This window comes from Pinus tabuliformis, chromosome Q (assembly GCF_031772625.1).
Source record: "Pinus tabuliformis cultivar Carrire ecotype Pingquan chromosome Q, CPIR1, whole genome shotgun sequence".
In the NCBI taxonomy this organism is placed as follows: Eukaryota; Viridiplantae; Streptophyta; class Pinopsida; order Pinales; family Pinaceae; genus Pinus; species Pinus tabuliformis.
In genome coordinates this window covers 1,308,548,748-1,308,572,418 of record NC_142296.1, presented here as the reverse complement: position 1 = coordinate 1,308,572,418, position 23,671 = coordinate 1,308,548,748, and positions in this window count along the sequence as shown.

Here is a 23,671-nt window from a genome sequence, read left to right as displayed (position 1 = left end):
CTTAGGAGCTGAAATAAATATCATGACACTCGAAACAGCTCAATTGCTCCAGCTAAAAAACTTTATCATGGAAACTCCAACTATTTTAGAATTAGCTGACCGTTCTACGATTAAACCTGAAGGGGTCATTGAAGACCTTATAATCTATGTAGAACCCTAGAATTACCCGGTTGACTTTGTGGTATTACAAACTAAAACAAAGTTGGGGGGTCATCCGTTGATTCTAGGGAGACCTTGGTTGGCTACAGCAGATGCTTTCATCGGCTGTAGATCTAGATCAATGACCATCTCCCATGGACAAGAAACTAAACAGCTGACCCTCTATCCTCATGCCACTCCCATGATTAATAGTGACAATTCTGTATGGGTAGACTATGAGGATGAGGAAACCCAGCCGATATTAACTATTGGACAAGCTTTGACTTTTAAAGACTCCACCAAAGACGAACTAATTAGCAGTTTTATTTCTGAACCCTCTTCGGTTAATCCAGAAACATTTAACCACTTAGCTGCAATCCTAGAACCTGAATCCCAGCAGAATATGAAAGATGAAAACTTATGCCAGACAACATTAGGCAACCCTTCCAGGAGCACAACAGTTGAAATTGAACCTGGTAAAACGCTGAATATAAATCCTGATTTGACTGATGATGAAAAACAGAAATTAATAAAGTTACTCCAAGCAAACAAAGAGGCATTTGCATGGGACTACACAGACATGAAAGGGATCTCCCCTAAATTATGTACTCATCGTATATATATTAAGGAGGGATCCCGGCCAGTCTGTCAACCCCAGCGAAGAATGAACCCTAACCTTAGAGAAATTGTGAAGGAGGAACTCCAAAAACTTTTAAATGCAGGATTCATATATCCAATATCTGACAGTGAGCGGGTTTCTCCACTCGTAATTGTACCAAAGAAGAATGGGAAATGGCGAGTATGTGTAGACTATAGATCATTAAATAAAGCAACCCAGAAAGATCATTTCCCTTTACCTTTTATTGATCAAGTATTGGATAATTTAGCAGGTAAGAAATTCTTCTCATTCTTGGATGGGTTTAGTGGATACAACCAAATTAGGATTGCACCCCAGGATCAGGACAAAACCACATTTACCAGCCCATGGGGAACCTTTGCTTATAGAGTACTTCCATTTGGGTTGTGTAACGCTCCAGGGAAATTTCAAAGAGCGGTGATAGGAATCTTTTCTGATATGTTAAACGATTCATTAGAAATATTCATGGACGACTTTACTCCTTATGGAGTGACCTTTGAAGATGCTCTGCAAAACCTTGAAAAAGTACTTAAGCGGTGCATAGAAGCACACCTTGCTTTAAGCACTGAAAAGTGCCATATGATGATGAATCAGGGTATTGTATTAGGTCATTTCATTTCATTTTTAGGAATTCAAGTCGACCCAGCTAAGATTCAGGCAATTCAGAACCTTCCTATCCCCAAAACACAAACTGAGGTGAGAAGTTTTTTAGGACATGCTGGATATTACAGAAGATTCATTAAGGATTTTTCTAAAATAGCTTCTCCTTTGTTTGTGTTATTAATGAAAAATGCTGAATTCAAGTGGACTGATGACTGTGAAAATGCATTCAATAAGATTAAGCATCAGTTGTCCGCAGCTCCTATTTTGAGAGGACCTGATTGGGCATTACCCTTTCATATTTCCTCTTATGCCTCAGATACGGCAATTGGAGCTGTCCTGGGTCAGGAAGAAAACAATCTGCCCTATGCTATCTATTTCATCAGCAAAAACATGACACCAGCTGAGCTAAATTATACAGTAACTGAGAAAGAATTTTTAGCAGTTATTTATGCTATTAATAAATTTCGGCATTATATTACTAGCTATACTACCTTTGTGCATACTGACCACTCGGCCATCAAGTATTTAATGAATAAATCAATTACAAATGCTCGAGTCACCAGGTGGTTATTACTATTACAACAATTTGATATCACAATTGTAGATAGGCCAGGAAAAGAAAATGTAGTTGCTGATTTTCTTTCTCGTTTAAAAACTGATGAAAATGCTCTAGTAGATGATTCCTTTCCTGATGAGTATCTATTTGCAGTATCTGCTCACTCACCTTGGTATGCAGACATTGCCAATTATCTAGTTGCACGAAAATTACCATCACACCTATCACACAGGGAAAAAAGGAAGATCATCCAGCAAAGTGCTAGGTACAGCTGGATAAGCGGGTGTCTGTTCCACACAGGAATAGATCAAGAAATTAGGAGATGTGTTGGGGAAGACGAGATTTATGATATATTGAAAGCTTGTCACGATGGTCCTTGTGGAGGACATTTTGCAGATAAAAGAACAACTCACAAGGTACTTAGAATGGGTTATTACTGGCCATCACTTTTTAAAGATGCTAGAAAATATGTGAAGGCTTGTGACAGTTGTCAAAGAATGGGCCAGCCCAACCATAGGGATGAAATGCCACTCAACCCCCAAGTAACTCTCGAACCCTTTGAGAAATGGGCATTAGATTTCGTAGGTCCCATTAATCCTCCATCTAATCAAAGAGTTTATATTCTAGTATGCACAGATTACATGACTAAATGGGTAGAGGCCAAAGCACTCATTAAAGCTAATGAGGAAGCAGTACTAACATTCTTATTTGAGGAAATCTTTGTTAGATTTGGACTACCCAGAGAATTAGTCATTGATGGAGGACCTCCTTTCAATTCTCATGGTTTCAAAGATACGCTCCAAAAATATCATATAAAGCATAAGATGACCACACCATACCACCCCCAAGCAAATGGGCAGGTGGAAAGCACCAACAAGGTCATAGAAGCTATCTTAACAAAAACGATAAAGGAGAACAGAAGGGACTGGTTCTAGCGCTTGCCCGAGGTTCTTTGGGCCTACAGAACCACTTGGAGAAACACAACAGGATTTTCACCCTATGAATTGGTTTTTGGAAAGAATGCTATTTTTCCTATAGAGTTTGAGATTAAAACCTTAAGAACTGCCTTAGTTGTTAACCTTGATTTAACTGATGCACAGACAGCCAGGTTGCAGCAGTTGCAGGAATTGGATGAGAAAAGACTGGATGCTGTCCATCAAACAACTATGATACAACAACAAAGGAGCAGATGGCATGACAAAACCATCAAGCAAAAACAGTTCCAGAAAGGTAACTGGGCTCTACTTTATGATTCACGTTTCGAGAACTTTCAAGGGAAGCTGAGAACAAGATGGCTAGGGCCATATGAAGTGGATACTGTTTTCCCAAATGGAATGGTTAGACTGTTAACAATTGATGGAAGCAGAACACCACTGTTAGTGAATGGCTACCGACTTCGGTTATATCAGCGGTCGGTTTCCAAAGAGGACTTCAAAGCCACTTGCATGGCAATAAAACAGTATTCTTTTCCAGGGGAACTTGCTGTCCCTCAAAGCACTTGAATTTCTATTATTTATGTAATTTTTAGGATTAGGCATTTTTTTTAGAAACTAATAAATCCTGCCAAGGATTGCGATATTACATTTCAGAATTTTGCAGGTCTTAGCATTGGGAAATAGCTGAGAACAAAATGCTCGAAAGGAATTACTGTGTGGACTCTGAATTCCTGTTGCTGCAACACCATTTCCCGTTGGTGCAACACCACTTCCCGTTCCTGCAACACCACTTCCCGTTGTTGCAACACCACTTCCCATTGCTGCAACACCAATTCCTGTTGTTGCAACACCATTTCCCGTTGCTGCAACACCACCCCTATTGCTGCAACACCATTTCCCGTTGCCGCAACACTATCCTTGTTGCTGCAACACTATCCCCGTTGCTGCAACACTAGTTCCATTACTCCAGCACATTCCCCGTTTTCACAAACGTTTTCCCCCAATCCCTGTTGCCCCAACGGTAATTTTCTGTTGCTGCAACACCAGTCCCGATGCCACGATATTGCTTCCCGATCACGAAATATCTTTCCCAGCAAAATTCCCTCACGAACAAATCCTGATAGAATATACCACCCCTCGTGATGATTACAGCACCTTACTATCACTTCCCGTCATTATCATTACAAATCACCCATATTCCCGTGCTTTCAGATCTGCGGTAATTATTATAATTTGACAGCAGACAAGAAAAGACTTTTTGATGCAGCGATCAAAAAGGTAAAGTACGAAGGTACGCACGTTTATGAATGAGCATTAAATAATGGATAAGCGGAAAAAGGTTGATAGGTCGATCAAATGATTGCATTCCCAATCATATCATTTACACGTAGGAAAGGGGGGGGGATTACCAAAGCAATTCTCATAATGACAAACCATGCCAACCACCGCCACCCTTAATTCTCCCGGTCGTATGTAAAAGCTACGGCATGTTACCATTTGCGATGTATACTCTGAGTTGAGATCGGTAGCTTGGCTCTGAATTCTGAAGATTTACCGAGATAACAGCCATGGGAGGAACCCTCATTACTCACGAACCAGGCACGATAGCAGTCCTGGAACTCTTTCCGGAAATTTACCAAATTTTCTTGCAAGCTGGATGGATAGAGTATTTCAGAAGACTTCCGGACTTTGAGGAGCAGCAAGTCCTGGAATTCACATGCAATTTGACAAAAGGATTCTCTGTCGTCCAAGGAATTCAAGTTCCAGTCACGGAAGAAATCTTAGCTGAAGTCACCGGACTACCAGCCACTGGCACACGGTAGTTCAGCAGAAAGCACCTGATTCTAAATGCACAACAAGACTTTCTCCGACCAGGCGAGGAAGTAGAAACCAAGGGAACAGGTGTAGCACTGCGGTCGTTACCTCAACCATGGCCAAAAGTCACTGAATTCATCAAGCAATATCTGACGGGCGAAGGTCGTTACCAGGTAATTTACCAGCACGACTTCGTCCTGTTAAATCACTTAAGAAATGGTCAATTATTGAACATGCCATATTACTTGCTGGGTTGTCTTAAAAATATGTCACGATATGCTATCAAAGCAAAGCATCCAGTTCTCTCCCTAAAACACCATCGCTTAGCCCAATTGCTGATTAACAGAGCTCTCTCTCTAAACATCCCTCCAGCCCCCATTAATCCCCATCTGGAGGAAGGAATTACATAGCCTGAGCATGAAGGTCCCCATCAAGAAGAGGAAACTCTTCGTCAAACTGAGGATACACCTCAGCAAGACCAAGAGCTTCCTCAACAAATGAACGACATGCCTGAACAAATCCCTTTGGAAAACCCTCAACAAACAGAGCATATTCCCGAACAACCCCAGCAAACACCCCTGCATGTTACTGAGAATGAACAAGCAGCAGCGAAATTAACCACATCTCCCAAAAGAACCAGTCTTTCCGCTCCCATACTCAGTATTTCTACTGATGATTCCGACGATAATATCCCAATTACTCAGCATAAACGAAAAATGCAGCAGGTAAAGAAAACCCCAGCAAAAAGAAGAAGAACTAGGGTTTCAACCAAAGCACCTACTACCTCGACTATTGTTCCTACCTTAAAGGCCAGCAGGAAGAGAAAAACACCTCAATTCCCTGCTTCCCTATCAAAACGAAAATCGGTAGTAGTTGAATCCCCTAATTCCTCCAGTTCACCACCCATCGCTTTAAGAACCCGCACTCGAGCCACTCCTCGAAACTCCTCTCCCCCACCCACAGAGGCTGAGATGCAGAGTGTTCATAGCTTCGTGGCATCATATCTTAAGACAGCTGATACACAAGAACCAGCTGCCGACACCAAGAGTGATAGTGACCAAGTGGCTGCAACACAAGAAATAGCCACTACCCCAGGTGATACACAAGAACCACCTATGGGGAATACTGATCAAATCGACGAAGCACAACCTCTGCCTCCACTGGAATCTACTGTCCCACAGGATCAACCTACTATACCCGCCCTACAAGAAGAAATTGAGTTTCTGAAATCTCAGATTCAGGACTATCAGGAAGAGATAATAAGGGTCAGGGAAGCATATCAGAAAGAATTTAGCCTGCATGTTTTAGCAAGAGTAGCATCTGCAGCAGAGAAAAGTAAAGATAACGAATATATGTGTACAAATTGTGGTGAAATATATACTCAGGCAGGATATAAGGTAGTAGAAGAATCAATGAAGGAAGCCTCCGCTATTGAAAATGAAACAAAGGAGTCTGCTGATGTAGAAATAGAAATCCCACAATTCTCTGCTGAGATAAAAAGACCTCTTGACACACAAGAACTAACAGGATCTTCACAAGAAGTGCAGTCAGAAATACCTGTTGACACACAAGAACCAACAGGATCTTCAGAGGAAGTGCAGACAGAGAGACCTGTTGTTACACAAGAACCAACAGGATCTTCACAAGAAGTGCAGTCAGAAAGACCTGTTGACACACAAGAACCAACAGGATCTTTAGAGGAAGTGCAGACAGAGAGACCTGTTGCTACACAAGAACCAACGGGCCCTCCAGAGAACATGCAGGACCAAGATTAAGAACTTACTGACACACAAGAACCAGTAAGTTCACCTGAAACTGCACAAGACCAGGAGCTTACTGACACACAAGAACCAGTAAGTTCTTCAGAGACTGCACAGGAACAAACAGAGGAGCTTGCTGACACTGTACAGGAAGAAAAGAAAGAGGAGAACAAGGATTCACCCCGGCCTACCCAATCTGCTATGCAAGAAGAAGCTACACAAGAACCAGGAAATGAAGAAAGAAACACTAAAAGTGTTATGGAACAAGAAGAAGACATAGAAGAAAATGAGGAAAAAGGTACAGACTCACCCCGGCTTACCCAGAGTATTATGGAGGAAGAAGAAAAAGACACAGACTCATCACGGCCTACCCAGATTATTCTGGAAGAAGAAATAATTTCAGGAGAAAACGAAGAAAAATTGGACTCACCTAGCCCTATTCAAGTTACCAAGGAGCTAGAAGAAGAAGAAAAAGACACAGACTCATCACGGCCTACCCAGATTATTATGGAAGAAGAAATAATTTCAGGATAAAATGAAGAAAAACTGGACTCACCTAGCCCCATTCAATTTGCCAAGGAGCTAGAAGAGGAAGAAAAACATACAGACTCATCACGGCCTACCCAGATTATTATGGAGGAAGAGCAAATAGTTTCAGAAGGGAATAAAGAAGAATTGAATTCGCCCAGCCTTAGTAAAACTACCAAGGAGCAAGGAGAAGTCGAAGAAAAAGGGACAGATTCGCCGCGGTCCACCAAAATCACTTTGGAGCAAAATGGGTTAGTCCAACAGGAGGAGGAAACTCTAGTCAGAGATGAAGAGAAAGATGCTGGATCATCCCAGCTCACTTCAACAGAGCAGATGACCCTGATTGACGCCTGTATACAAACAGAACTCCCCACTGTTAGTGATGCATGTATAGAAACATAAAGTTTTCAGGAATTAAAAGGTAGGTGGTGGAGAGAATATCAGCAGTCTCAAGGCAAAGCATTCGAACAACAAAAGGGGACCTGGTTTGATCATGCTTATAAGAACTGGGAAGCACTGGAATAGTGTAGGGCCCAGTATAAAGAAATCAAGGAACTGAAAAACAGAATGTCCCAGATGTTTGAGTTATGTCAAAGAATGCTTGCCACAAGGAAACCCTCTTTTAACTATGCTACATTTTTGAGGGAAAGACTTGCATTCATACAGCTGAAGGCTGTCAAAGAAGGGAGGCCTCATCAAGTGGTCACAGCAGAGCAGTTTATGCAGACCTTTGCAGAGGCATCCAAAAGCGATCAAAACCTGCTATGTGAACTATACCTCCATAATGAGGCCGTGTCTGAAGAAAGGAACAGGAACATGATACCTGTAGCTGGTGACATACAACTGAGAGCCTTCATCTCCTTTTTGGATAATCAACTTACCTGGCAGAATGCCTATGTCTCAAGCCACCAGAATGAACAGAATTGTCTTCTGTGGATTCGAGCTGAACCACAGAACGCTGCCACTTTCATTTCAGAACACTTAAAAATGGTAAGCGATCCTGATATGAAGGATCATGTCATGAGACTGCAAACAGAGGTCCTAACAGACTGTCAGCATTATGTAAATACCAAAGCATCCTTGGCTGTTAAAGCAAATAAACTGTTTTGGGAAAACGGCCCTGCAGAAAGGCAAGAATATCATCCGTATAACCCATCAAATCTACAGGTAGCACTTTCAAGGGTACCTCAGTATGTTGAATGCATGCAGCGTTGTGCTAAAAATTGGATGGGTTATAAATTTAAATTCCCACTTGTATGGTTGTCTGGTGATCAGTATAAGGGCCAATTTGGACTTTCTAACAGAGAAGAAGCAGCAGCATGGAAGGATATACAAACTGTTTGTGGTTTCAGAAAGAAGTTTGATGTTACTCCCTACAGTTATTGTCTTAGTAATCTGCATTGTTCATCCCAGTTCTCCGACTCAGACTCAGAGTAGCCATTGCATGGGGACATGCAATCTCTTCAGTTGGGGGGGATGTTGGGACTCACAATTGACCTATTTTTGACCTTATCTTTTGCCGTATTATTATCCTTTTGCAGTCATACGTTGAAAGCTTTTATTTTATAATGACATAATGACCCCAAGGTATGAAGTAACCTCCCGCATATCTATGTTTAATTTTTCATTTCATATTCGTGAATATCTTTATACTTATCCTTGGAAACGCTGACTAAACTGTCAAGTAATTGCCTTAAGTTTGCAGGAATTATAATGTACAGTTGCTGTAACACCAGAAACAGCAACTACGCAGTTGCTGTAACACCAGAAACAACAACTACGCAGTTGCTGCAACACCAGAAGCAGCAACTCCGTAGTTGCAACAGTCAGCAACAACAATCACCTAAAGCAAGCTATTTTGTAACAGCCGCGAATAACAGATGGCAACTATTTAAAGAACCCTGACGTGGCATAATCAAGCGGAAGTCTAAAGCAAGAAGAACACAGTCAGCATGGACTAAATCAGGAACAGCATGGGGAAAGGGCAAAGGAATATGAAGATCCCGAGAAGACGGTCGACGTCAGTTACCCGCTGTGTAACAGCCAGAGCTCAAGAAAGAACGTATTATCATACTGTTGTAACAGCGTTCTGAATTTCTTATTTTTGATAAGATGGGTTAACTGAATGGGATGTAATACTTTATTGTAATAGATGTCTCCTCTATAAACTGGAGACATCTACATGAAAAAGGGGATTAGTCAGTGTCTATGGTCAGTCTGTAAGAAGAGATCTTGAGAACATCAGCAAGTCTGAACTTTATTGTATTCAAATCTTTTTGGCACATGAATATAAAACTGTTTTGAGCACTTAACCCAGTCTTCGTTTTTCTGGAGAATCTTGTGAGAGGGACTGGGCCCACCTTCCTCACAAGATTCACCTATTTACTTTCTTGTCAAGTGTGTAAGTGTGCAATAGTTTCTTTCTGGTACTCTGTTTGGATTTGATAGCAATACCTCTGGTATTCTCTGTTTTGCTAGTACTCTGTTTCATTAATCATTTGAGTTTGTTTCTCACCGGTGAATGATAATGCAGTGTGCATTAGTAATCTAATTACAGGGGCAGGTGATGAACGTCCCCACCTAGAGGATAGGGTCCTGATCCTTTGCCAACAGATCATCCATCATTTCGCTTTCCAGATTTGTAGTTTTAATTAATTGTTTTTACTTTAACAAGTACTATAATGACATAGCGTAAGAATCACGTATACTACAGCTTTTCAATGCTTTTAGATTTTAAGTACATACAGTACGCAGTAGCCTTTGGAATAAAAAGACTTTCCCTGGTTGACAATTAATGTGGTACTTGAATGTTTAATTCATAAACAATTCAACTAGCCAACATTTATGAATATAGATCCATGTCTTTGTATAATGTTCTTCTTCTGTGATCTTACAGGTACTTTGTGAAGCTGGGCAAGTAAGGGAGCAGGTAGCTGGAGACTATCAAAGAAGAGAGGGATTGGATCAAAGGATTAGCGCAAGACACAGGTTGGTTCTTTCTATTCCTCTCTATCTATAGTTCATAAAGGAAATACAAAAGTAGTTTTTCTCTGTTTTTTTCTAACGCAGCTGTCACACCTTAGTGGGATAGAGCAGTTCTAAATAGACACTTTTCCCTGTAACAAAATGGTGACTCCACTGGGGAGGAAGTTTTGTTTGTTTGTTTCATAAACTTATAAGTGGCATTCGAACTGCATTTGCCATAACAAATGCAAAGTAGACATCTGCTGCTTCAATCCATTCACTGGATCTGTTTATGATTTGAACAACTGATTCACAAACTATCTGATTGCCGTTGTGATAGCTCTTAGATCCTCTTTAGATCTACCCCTGATTGTTGAATTACTTATTTCTTTTACTCGGCGAAAAACCAAAGACTGAACTGCAAACTGTGACCCGGAACCTGGACAGAGTCTCATTTCTGGCCCAACGCAGGTACTGTTAAGAGATCCTGAATTTCAGCGCACTTCCCAAAAGGGCAACCTGCACTGCATTTCAGATTCTCTGTGTTACAGGTGCACTGATTAGACTAGCCCTGTGCAGCTGTGGTTCTTGTGCTTCATTCTTTCCAATTCTATCTCTGAATTTTGCTGCCTGTGATCAGTATATGTCTATCTGAAACCTCTTTTCTTTGCTGCTATTCCGCCTCCTTTGTAAAAAATAACTATAGATGTTTTTGTGTGTTTGTTGAGTCGTTTACAGTTTTCCATTGCAAAAGTAGAATAGTCGTACTGTCGTCCTTTGATTTGAATCTGTCGCAAGTGTCGATTTCGATCATAGGAGAAAGTTTGATTGGTGTCGATGGTCGATTATCCTGTTACTATTGCCTTTGGTCTAAATTTGTAATTTTCTAGTGTCAAGAACGAGTTTTCATTTCAAAATCGTAAGGTGTCGTAATCATCTATGTTTTTTATTTCGAAAAAGAACTTGTTTATATTTGTCGCTTGGAAAAGAAATTCAGATTTGTACATCAACTTTCTTTTTAGCATCAATACTAAGAAAGTCAAAAAAAAATACATGCATGTGCATTTGCATATAGACAGTCTGTTTGGCTTGATTTAGGAAAGTGCATTTACAGTGTGCTCTTTGCTCTTTGTGAAAAGATTGTGTCTTTCTTTTCCCCTTGTAGTTAGGATTTTCATTGCACAAAAGAGATAAAAGTTTGTTTATCATCTTTAGATTGCATTTTAGGAATTACATCTACATATCGTGGTGAACCTAAAAGGAAAACTTCATAAACAAGATCAAATTAAAATAAATTGAATGAATCTAACAATGCTTTGGAACAAAACTCACAACTTTTAGAGGTCTACGCTAGAGACGTATTCTGGCGTCGTAAGACCTGGTAACTGTTGTTCTCACTGATGGTTGGGTGATTCCTCCACTTTGAGACAATAAGTGCCAGTACGGACTTCTGTTCCCACGTACCGTCGAGTATATTTTTTGAGACCCCTATAGGCTTAAATCCTTTATCCATAGGAAGCTGTGTCTGCCGCCCTATCGATCGCAATGCACTGAACACAACATTCGGGAAGATTGACTGTCGTACCGTAAAAAGTATTCTGCAGTTTTGCGATTGGTTTGGTACTCCCTCTACCTAGACTTATAGAGCAATCCCTTTCATTCCTTTTCAGACTCCTTGACGGAAAAGGTCCATCTGAGCACTTGTCACTTCAGGCTCATTAAAAATCGAATGATAATAGAATCACCTTTTGTTTTTTCTCGACTCTTAAAAACTGAAAAAACAAGTTGTGTTAAAGCGTCTAAAATTCATTTAATTCAGAAACATACTTCCCCTTTATTTTAGTTGATCGATTAATCCGCAATCGTGGAATAAAGTCAATTGAAACCCCGTCGTTCGCAGAGGCTTACGAGTCAACCGTCTTTGTCTCCGGAATCGAAACCAGTACGGACAAAATGAAATCGTTTAACCAGTTCCAAATCTCCTATCAAAGTTAGAACAAGTGTTCCAATGACATCAGAGACTCCGGTTACTCCAAACATTTCTAGAATCCCTGCCTCTACAGAAGAAGTTCAACAGCCACAGAAGGATAGTGATACTGATCCTAGTCTGAGAATAAACACTTGTGTTACCGAACCAGTTCCATCTACAACCAGTTTGGAGAGTCTTACTCTTCAAACATCTGTCGCTGTCGATTTCACACCTTCTTCGGCACCAGAAATATTTTACGGACCTGACAGTCTTCCCCTTCCACCTAGTCTGATTGCAATAGAAGAAATTGTAAAAGATCCTCAAACAAGTACTCCAACGCACTTTGGAGTAGGGATCACTCTATATCCTTCTTCGTCAGAAGTTAGTCTACCACCAGTGGAAGCTCTTGTAGAATCACTAGGTAATCTTTTGGATAGACTACAAATGTCTGAACAACCGTCAACATCTAGGACTGTGTCGTCTGGCACAGCGATGGCAGAACTCCCTGCTATCACTCCGATAATGTTCGCCGGTATACCATCTGTGCTGACTAGCTCTCAGTCGCTAGAAGGAGCCCACTCAGGGGCTATTTCGATAGTATGGTCCATTCCTATTTGTTCATCCAGAATAATATCCGGAAACTCTTATGTTGAGTCTCAATAAATTGATCCATTTGGAGGTCAATTTGGGCAGTCCGGCCCCCAAGGGCAAACAATTCCCTTGAGTTCTGGATTACCACCGTATGGGGGGCAGTATACCCTTTCATTACCCCCTCCGGGAGGATATCCATATGGGAGTTCACAACAACATTCAGGTTATACTGGAATTACCTCAAGTGGTTGGGTACCTATACTACCTCAATAACCAAGAGTTGTGTATTCAATGCAACAATGCGTACCTATGTCGAATATCCCAACTACACTAGCTATTGTGACAGTGTCACAAGTTCAAACACTGCCTGTTGTATGCCAACCTCAGGTTGTAATGAAACAGCCCCTTGACCCTGTGACTCAACCACAATCGCCGAATAGTGGAGCGACATAGGTATAGACGGGTACAATTACCCCTCAGCTTGGTCAAACAGTTAGTATCGGGCAACAGCACATGGCTTCACAACCATGGCTGGTGCAATACCAACAACCACAATTCCAACAAGTATACCAAGGTTCTGAGCAACAAATCTTTGCTAATAGTGGGCAGCCGTACATTCAAAACGGTCATGTCCACCAACCTTACCAAACATACAAGCATCAGATGCATTATGTCGGTATGCAAAGACCAACTGCTCAGGCAATCCCATCTTATCCTGGGTATGATTCACCTAACCTGAATCAACAGTTACCCTTTGTGGCAACTTTAGAGTTACCTGATTTAAATTGGTTAACAAATGATACAATTGCTTACGGCCCTTGGTGGCCAACGATTCCGCATAAACTTCCATCAGATATTCCTAAATTTAATGGAAATCCGGGTGAAGATCCATCGAATCACATGATGACCTTTCATCTATGGTGTTCATCAAACACCTTAAATGACGATTCGATAAGACTTCGCCTCTTTCAGAGGATGTTAACGGGTCCGGCCGCAAAATGGTACATTGAATTGCCTAGACCTTCGTTCAAAAACTTCAGTACCTTAGCCAAAACCTTTTTAACCCATTTTCAGTTACCAATAAGGTACGAAACGGGAACAGAACTTCTTACCAACTTCAAACAGACAACAACCACTCACATATCTAATCATATACATGAGTGGCGACGTCGTCGTAGGATGGTAAAAACGTACGTCCCTGATCAGCTCTTAGCTGAATGGTTTATCAAGTCGTTACTGCCTTCCATCACGGAAGATGTGGCAAAGGGGGGAGTCGTAACAGAAGAGAAAGTTATCGCTCATGCGCAATATCTGGACTTGATTTACACTCAGTCTGGCACGCTCTACCATAAAATACCTTACACCCCTAGACCAGAATACTCATTTCTTCCTCTTCCTAAATCAAACAACGACTCTCATGCCGGTGATGGCGTGATTGGCACGACAGACACAAAATCAACAAAGGCTACATCCAAAAAGGCCCATAAGATTTTAAGTCAAAATGCAAAAGATGAACTTCTTGCTTCGGAAGTAAATGCCGTATCGACAGATAAAGGAAAAGGAACCAAACAACCAGGGAACAAGAAAAAAGGCAAAGAGAAGAAGAAGAAACAAGAGGAATCATCACCTGAAAAATCTTCTTCAAACCTTCCTGGAGATAGGAAACCAAAACATCCATGCTTTATATGCGATGAGGATCATTGGACCGCGGATTGTCCACATAGAGCTAAGCTTAAGAAATTCTTTAAGAATTCGAAAACCTCAGTTGTGTTAGCTGATCCGTTTCCAAATCCAGGGACAAATCTGGTTGAAAGTGGAAATGCTTCCCCATCTCAAGTGCTAATGTTGTTGGTCTCAAAACAGCAAAATGATGCTTTGATATCGGCAAGGAACAAAGATTATGGGAATCCACAACTGTCGAACAACAAGGATAAAGATCAACCAAGTAGTTCGACAACAACTTCAACAGAAGTTGTGCCGCCCACCATTCCTGAGTTGACGATAAAACCACCAAAAGGAGTAGTACACAAGTCGACATTTAATCCCCGCGCTAGAGCGGCACATCATTATAACATAGTGGAAGATTTAGCCCAATCGCCATCCGCTATGTCGGCTCTTGAAGTACTACAAAATTGCCCATCCCAAAGGCAGGCTTTATTATCGGCCATTGGTGGGATTGACCCAAAGGATTCCAATCTTGTATCCTTCGATCATAAAGGATACAATCCTCAATTACCAGCTCAACTAGCTTTCCTTGTTCAAGTGAAAGCCCTCAACAAAACTATTCATCAAACGATTATTGATGAGGGAAAATCTACATGTATTATGTCGATGAGTTGCTGGAAAACTTTAGGATCTCCAACCTTGTCGCGATCTTCGACGACATTAAAAGCATTCGACAGAAGGACATATACCCCATATGGTATCCTAAGTAACTTGAAAATTGAACTAGGAGGAAAAATGGTAGAAATAGATGTTGAAGTCATTGATGGGAATCTTGATTACAACATCCTACTAGGAAGACCATGGATATATGCCATGGCAGCTGTTGTGTCGACCTATTTTAGAAAGATTGCATTTCCCTTTCAAGGAGGGATTACAATCTTCGATCAACAAAACTTCCTCCCCAATGGTTCTCAAGTTACTGGAAGCATTCCCATGATCCATGGAAGCCCCCATTCGCTTCAGAATATCAGAGTAGTCCTACTAAAAGATCCTATACTAATGGGAACTTTCGCTCTTCCACCTCCAATCAATCTAGCGGAACTAGCGTCGATAGGAACCTGCAACATGATATCTTCTACAAAGATCTCAGAAAACAATATGGACATGGGTCATGCAATGGTTTTGCCCCCAAGCCCAACAGAAATATTGTAGAAATCAATGTTCCTAGCATGGGAGGCAAACCCAAATCAATGCTCATCAAGCGTTTGGATAGATAGGTCTAGATAGTATGGTACCCCTTCAGATCCTTGGTCGCAAGTGCATGTCACTGACGAAGGAATTCTCCAATCAATGGTAATTGAAGGAGCACCATGGAATGATTCCCACCATCGTTATCTTCTTCCAGATTGTGGAGAAGATACTCAAAATGACCATTATCATCCTTCAGTCTTTGATTTCCTATAAAATACTGTAAATACGGTGGATTCCTAGTGAAACTTGTCCAACATTGAAGAGACTATAGCCATAAATATCTCGACCAAAACAGATGTTGTAGAGAATATTTATGTTGGCAAATGTTGTTCTCCTTCAGAACTGGAAATATATAACGTTTTTTTTTGCGAATTCAGAGATGTCTTTGCTTGGTCATACAGTGAAATGCCAGGCATTGACTCGAGTATCGTTGAAAACGAAATTAAGATGTATCCAGATGTCAAACCAGTACGACAACGGCTAAGACAGGTGAACCCCAAGAAAGCCACTGCCATTAAGGCAGAAGTTGAAAAACTTCTACATGCTGGTTTCATCTACCCGGTTCCTCTAACCGATTGGGTATCGAATATTGTCCCTGTTATGAAAAAATAGGGGATAATTAGAGTGTGCGTCGATTATAGGGATGTAAATCAAGCTTGTCCAAAAGACAACTACCCTACACCCTTCATTGACCAGATAATTGATGAATGCGCCGGATGCGAGATCTTTTCATTCATGGATGGATTCTCTGGGTATAATCAAATAAATATCCACCCACAGGACCAATCAAAGACTGCATTTATTTATCCGTGGGGCACATTCACATATCGAAAATTACCCTTTGGTTTAAAGAACGCAGGGGCGACGTTTCAGACGGCAATCAATTATGCCTTCCATGACATAAAAAACATCGTTCAACCATACCTCGATGACCTTCCAGCTCATTTGCGAAAGCGGACTGATCATCCGCAGCATTTAAGAGCGATATTTCTATGTTGCCGACACTACAAAATAGGACTCAATCCGCACAAATGTGTATTTGGCGTCAGTTCTGGTTGTTTACGTGGCTTTGTAGTCTTCAAGGACGAGATTCCTCTCGACCCATGTAAGGTCCAGGCAATCATAAATTTGCCTCCACCTTCGAATTTGCTTCAGATTCAGAAACTCCAAGGAGAAGAAAACTTTTTGAGGAGGTTCATTCCAAATTACGCCGAACTTGCTAAAGGTTATACACGTCTTTTGAAAAAGGAAGTACCCTTTGTCTGGGATCAGGTTGCGCAAGCTTCCTTTGATGCTTTAAAAGAATCCCTAATGAAAGCATCATTAATGTACGCTCCTGATTATCAAAAAGACTTTAACCTGTATCTGGCTGCAGCAGATACAACCATCGCAATGGTTTTAGTTCAAGAAGTCAAGGGAATTGAGAATCCTATATATTATTTAAGTAAAAACTTAAATGATACAGAAAGCAAATATTCTTATGTTGAAAAGCTAGTGCTTGCAACTGTTCAAGCGATACAGAGATTTCGACACTATGTCCTCTTTCGGAAAACTACCATTCTGTTAGATTGCAGCCCCATGATTTATATATTTTCGCGACAGTTGCTGGGGGGAAAATACTCAAAATGGTTAGCAATCCTACAAGAGTTTGATCTGGAATTTGTAAAACCCAAATCAAAGAAAGCTCTAGTTTTCACAGAATTATTGTGCAATCTCCCATCGTCGTCCAACGATGACACATCCGAAGAAACAATCGTGGATGAAAATTTGTTTCTAATATCTACAAGCAATGAGTGGTATGGGGATATAATCATTTATCTGCAAACCCAAAAATATAGGCCAAACACCTCCCACTCTGAACAAAAACGTATTTGATACCAAGAAAAAGACTACATGATCGTCGGTAATACACTTTAGCGTCACAGTATCGATACAGTTCTGAGGAGGTGCCTCACCCATGAGGAGGCCGAAAAAGTCCTGAATGATTGTCATTCAGGCGCGTGTGGGGGGGCATCAATCTGGATATGCTACAGTGCAAAAAATCTTAGGATCAGGATACTTCTGGCCAACAATGTTCAAAGATTGCATAACCGCAGTCAGAAGTTGCCACGTTTGTCAAATTTTCGATAGCAAAACCAGAAGACCACCCACACCTTTAAAGCTAATAGTTGTTGTTGGGCCATTCGCCAAATGGGGAATCGATTTCATGACATGTAACCCCACCTCGACCGGGGGGCATGGGTATATCATAGTCGCAGTTGACTATTTTACCAAATGGGCCGAGGTGATGCCGACATTAGATAATACTGGTGAAACAGCTGCCCTCTTCTTTTTCAATCATGTAGTTGCCAGATTCGGCGTACCACAGGCTACAGTCATAGATCATGGATCACATTTTCGCAATCACATGATGGTCGAATTAGCTGGCAAACTAGGGTTGTCTCACGACAACTCTACTCCATATTATCCGCAAGGCAACAGACAAGTTGAAGCAATCAACAAGGTCCTGAAACGCATGCTGCAAAGGATGATTGGAGTTCACAAAAGAAGATGGCACCTAATCCTGTACTCAGATTTGTGGGCTTACTAAACATCGTTAAGGAATGCAACCGGGTTCACACCTTTCCAACTGGTATATGGCCTGGAAGCAGTCTTACCAATCCAGTGTGAAATGTCATCTCTCAAACTCGCAATTGATCTCCTCCCCGGAACTTCAGAAGAAGAGGCTCGTTTCTTGGAATTAATCCAATTGGATGAAACTCGTCGTGACGCCGCTTTGGATAACGAAGCCCATAAGAAACAAGTCAAGGCGCAGTTCGACAAAAATGTCAAACCCCGTGTCTTCTCAGAAGGTGACTTGGTCTTGCTTTACGACCAAGAATTCGGTAAATTGGGAGCAGGTAAATTTAAGTCTTTATGGATGGGCCCCTATATTGTTAAACGAGTGTTAGCAAAAGGAGCCTACGAGTTAATGGATTATGAAGGAATTCCGTTGGCGCAACCTCGTAATGGGTTGTACCTCAAGCGTTACTATGCGTAATGGTAACCTGTGTGCTTTTGTTATATTTTTTTTTTCACTAAAATGTTCATTTTGGTCAAGTAATCCAATTTTTACATTTGTTGCAGATGTCAAACCTATTGGAGTCATGTGTTGGATATGCCGACGGAGCGAGTCGTAGTTCGTGGAACCTATCCTCCACAGCCTGGGCCATTTTTGATCCAAGCGGCGAGTTAGTAAGTTTCAGAGGTGTATGTATTGGCCGATCATCGAATAACATCGCTGAATATAGTGCGTTGATATAACTTCTCTCTGATGCCATCACACATGGTATACGCCGACTAATTGTCAGGCTAGACTCACAACTCGTAATACTACAACTCAATGGTATCTATTCTGTTCGAAATCCAGCTATTTATCGCATGTTCCTAAGAGTTAAGATTTTGGAAAGACAATTTGATTCTATTCAATATCAACATATTTCTAGAAACTTGAACACATTAACTGACTCATTAGCAAATTATGTGTTAGATAGACATTTGCAACATTTATAAAAAGAAACATTCCATCAATGCTTGTATTTGGATCGTGTAAATTAACCAAAATAAAGCTCCGAAAATCAAAAATATATATAACTGTTTATGGTTTACACATAATGTTCTGTAACCAAGACAAAATCGGTCAAATGACCAAAAAAAAATTCAAAATGCTAGGGGGCACCCTAGTCTAATGATGCTCGTGATAGCAAGTCACAGCCTGTGCGATCATGCGCAAGAGACAGGTCCATCGTCTTGGCACACCAGTAGTATGTCGTTGTAGCCTCAAGGGTAGCTCATCAGTCCTCACATCTGGAATACCAAGAGTGAGGCCCTCAACCTGCTCCTATAATGCTGCGAGAGTCTCGACCATATCGAGGTCACGAAGGATAGCCCTTCTGACGGCCTCTCCTACTAGGGCAGCAGCTGGTACTCTCAGGCGAACTGTTGGATGAACAGGACCAACATCTACATGAACACATGAGTTTGATTAAAGTCTTGATAGAGTAAAGCACAAGGAGATTATAAGCAAAAACGATAAATAGGAATATGGTCAGAGATTTTACCAATGGCGCCCCACTGTTCACCATCTGGCAGTACCAAATCTAGATCACCCCGGAAATCCATACCAGCGTATGGATACTCAGAATAGACCATCTCCTGACGATCGAACCACCCGAAGAAGGTATCAGAAAATGAAATCTGAGACTGGACAGCATGCCTAGACATGTGGTCAACCCATCTCTGCATACGTGGTTCAGTAGGATAAGGTAAATCGAGTGCAATGTACTACGGCTGCATCAGTGGTATCTTCTCCAAGGGAAAGGCGGTCAAAATAGAACCATACCTGAAGTTCTTCAACCTCCCACTCTTTACCTTGGTCAACTGTTCTTTCATCACAAGAAGTACTGCATCACACTAGTTGAATACCTTCAGTTGGAGGCATTCCAAGGCATACTGCATATAAGATCGGTTGGCGACATGAAGAGCCGCACCACCGGCCATCCTACCAAAAGTAAACAGAATAGTCCTAAGGGACCTGTCAGTAACATCACGGATGATGATCTTTCCGTCTTTACTTGGCTGAGATCCTTCTCTGCAGTACCGGTGAACATAATCTCTCACCGAGTCACCTCCTCGGGCCAAACCTGATAAAGAGATGGGGGCACCCCACCTCGACAAACTGGTCAAGAAATAGATGTCTACCACAGTCAAGGGGATAGATTTTCCCCTGATCTGGAAAACCTAGTTGGTAGGATCCCAAGCATCGAGCAAATACTGCAGTAAGTTGATCTGTTGTCTCATGCTAGAAATGCGGAAAAACTTCAGCAAGCCACAGTTCCGCAGTGCGTTTACTGTAACTGGATCATGTAGGGAAAGCATGTCCTCTTCTTCATGCTCACATTCTCGCCATGTAATGGTCATCTTGCTCCAAAGATCTCTGAGAAACAAACAAGAGAAGAGTTAGATCCTGATTTTGGCAAGAAATAGGCAAAATTTCCGTCTAAAATTGTGCACAAAATCCCTTTTCTGCGCCCATCACACCTACAACAGTACTCTAGGTGTGTTTCATGTCAGATGGCCTTCACAATGGCCAACATTCAATGCACCTTTTGATACACAGAGGGTGCGCTGAAGGCAGGACTAGTTTTTCAAACCCCAGGGGCTCAGAAAAACCAGGAATCAAGCTCAGAATGAAAAATTGAAACCATGAAATGAAAGAGCTCAGGTTTAGCTCCTACCTGGTCCAGACGGCGCCGAGAATCGTCCACAGAATCTCCCGAAATCAGCTGATGAAATCAAGGGGAAAAGCACCTCCAAAGCTCCAACAAACAAAAGTTCAAATGAAATGGTAAAATGAGAGGTAAAAACATTTTTTCATTACTTTTTACGTAGTTCGAAGTAAAATATTAGTGTTCTAACTCGTTTTCAAGCATATATTGTTCATTTCTGACTAGTTTGATGAAGCAGTTGAAAATACAGTACGATCTTTGAAAGAACTAAGCTATTTATGGTAAAATAAAAAAGGGACCATTTAATCGAGCAGTTTTAGCACATAGTTCAAGCTCGTTAAAAATAAAGATAAGACATGAGCAAATGTTTCCACCCGCGTTTAAGCTCGTTAAAAAATGAACTATTCCCCGGTAAATAACCAACGTGAATGTAGTACTTCAGCCGTTAAAGCCTTGGTCGTGTTTGCACTGTCACCTCCACTTTTTCATTGGCAGATCATTCACCTCCATTTGATTGTTTACCCATTTTGAGGAACAGCTGCGAAGAGTGATTTCACTAGCCATCCTTGTGACACTGCCATGACTGGAAAATTCCAAACCTTACGTGGAATCAACTGCTACCCATTTTATGACTCGTTCTTCAAAAGACGAGTCTCCTTTAAGCTCTTTTCAACTGACTCATAAAATATGAAAAGATTGTCGAGTCCTTGGCCTTCCAGCTCGTTAAAGGGACAGGAAGTGCTATCACTCATCTAGGTTTTAATCTTTTTGGACCTGAGGGATTATTACACAAAAAGATCGAGCGCTTGTTTTGTTCGGATCGTTAAAACTATCGAAAATTCATCCCTTCTGTATTGTTTTATACCTTTTCGGACTTAAGGGAGTAGATGACGAAAAAGGAATTTTGGAGTTACCTTTACGTTCCTTTTCAGACTCTCTAAAATTGAAAAGGACCGAGTTATCTTTGTCATTAAACTCGTTAAAAAGATTAATAGCAACAAACTTGTCTTTAGACGAGAACAAGTTTCACTATCGCTAGGCTCGTTAAAACATAGCGATGGGTTTGCCCGAAGGGAAAATTATAGAACAAGAATATGTTATCCTCCTCAAGATTGAAAAAAATAAAGAGGTATTGGTCAGAAATGACTGGGGAAAAATTGGGAAGAAAACTCAAAGAATCTTTATTGGTAGCAAGTCGGTCTTGAACATGACACTTCCACTCCGTGTCCGAGTCGGGTTGGGTTGTTTCATTCATCGGTCACATCGCCATGGTCACGCCATACCATCCACATCTGGGGTTAATGCTACCAATCCATCACATTAGTGTCGCCGATATGTTCAAGAGAAGTCATCCAGAGAATTCACCTGTGTCTCACCCACTACCATACATTGTACTCCATTCTTTCATGACCGCCACCCTAAACATTATATCATCAGATCGTTTTCACCTCCATCAAAATCATTTGCTCCGTTCTGTGTCGTTGATGTGCGATTCATTAAGGCCCTACTGTGACGGATCACTTCTTGTCGACATCAGCTCATTATCCAAGAAGTTGATCTAGGAACACCCCATTCAGTACTTTGAAGCTTGCATCCCTCAATGGCAAGTTTCTCACTTCCGGCGACAGGTTTACAGCAATGACCTTCGACCGAAAGATTTTGCGGGGTGTTCGACGCCAAGCTCTTTATTCACACCACATGAATTGTACTGCATTACCTTGAGGATCATTATCATTATCGGTGATTCCTCTCGCACTTGTTAACAGTTTACATCATTGACTGGTAATCAAGCGATGTCTTTCCATGTTCGACTTCAAAACATTTCTCGCATGGATCGACTTGTACTTCAAGTAAAGATCGGACGAGATTGAAGACCCCGGATCTAGTTTCATCCATCCGAGCTGCGATATATATTCGGGGAAATAAAGACATCAAATGTACAACATTGCAGCACAGGTAATCATCCTACCAAAAGGATGATGGCTCTATCAGAATCATCAGTCTACCCTCAGACGATTGTCTGTCCTATGTACATGAAAATGAATTTATAAAGCTGAGCATGGGAATGCCCGCCTTAGCTAGATCACAAAAATAGTATGAAGATAATGTATTGTATTGTATCTTATTACAGGTCTCCTCCCAGCATTGAAAGAACTTCATATCCTCATAATAAAGCATTTCACCCGACACCAAAAGGTTAACGGCCTCATACTTTAGGGGGCAACTGTTATAGACATTTTTGTGACCTACAACTCCAAGCATGAAATGTCCATAAACCAAGGGCTCTTAAGTCCCTAAAATTTTTGTTCTAACCCCTAAAGGAACAAGGTCAACAGATTACAACTTCTCCCAGAAGTCCTCCACCAGAAATTGCTCAGAATAAGTCAAAACAGGATCATTTTAGCTGCTCCACTGGCTAGGTGCATTGCATTGCACCTAAATACACTGTGAGGGTGTGTTGCATTTCAAAAGTCCCTTCTGTGCGGTGCGATGGGCGAGAAATGACAAATGGCAGTGTCATTCCGCTAGGTGGAGAGACAATGGAAGCTTCCAGAATCTTCTCTTGTGACACTTTCCTCACTAAATTCGACCAAGGATGAGTAAGAGGCCTTCAGTCTCCAAGTGGAAGCAATAACTGACAGAGAGAAGCCACTAATCAAATCACAAGCTGACTCATCCTCCTTACAAATATCTATATATGGATCCCTCATCCCAAAGATCCAGAGGCTGGAATTTTGCATATTGTAAGGAATTGTTGTTGGTTTTTTAAGACAAACATTAGAGTATTGGGTGATCTATGCTTTGTTTGAGGTGAAGAGGGGCTTCTTTGCTGGGAGGTTGATGCTGGGTTAGGAACCACCGGTTGTAACTCCTCCTGGATCTTTTCTTGTTTATCAATAAAAACTATCTGAGTTTTTCCTCCATGCTTTTGTATCATTGATGCTTGTTACATTTGTATGGTTAACTTAAATCTGATCCTAAGTTGTTTATG